The sequence below is a fragment of the Eurypyga helias genome, unplaced genomic scaffold (genome assembly GCF_000690775.1).
Source record: "Eurypyga helias isolate BGI_N326 unplaced genomic scaffold, ASM69077v1 scaffold42553, whole genome shotgun sequence".
Classification (NCBI taxonomy): Eukaryota; Metazoa; Chordata; class Aves; order Eurypygiformes; family Eurypygidae; genus Eurypyga; species Eurypyga helias.
The window spans coordinates 262-558 of NW_010243889.1; positions in this window are offsets into that span (position 1 = coordinate 262).

Consider the following 297-nt stretch of genomic DNA (forward strand, 5'->3'; position numbering starts at 1 on the left):
GATAGAGGAGAAAAGGGCTCTCCCCAGAAAACAGCTCTGCCTCCAGACTCCGCGTTGACACATGGCCGTGCCCTCTGCCTGGGGAAGGAGCCAGATGTGTCAACTCCGGCAGATGTGGCGAATCAAGTAAATCAAAAGAAACGCGGAAAACCGGCAAGAGAGAGTAGTTTGGCGTTAGCCAGCGTCCGGGGCAAGGCAGCTCGCCTTCCCGTGTTTGTTTACGTGCTCTGCACATCGCTAAGAGCTGTCTGCCCGCCGGAGTGCCAGCCTGGGTCATCTCCACCCCCCCAAATGTGG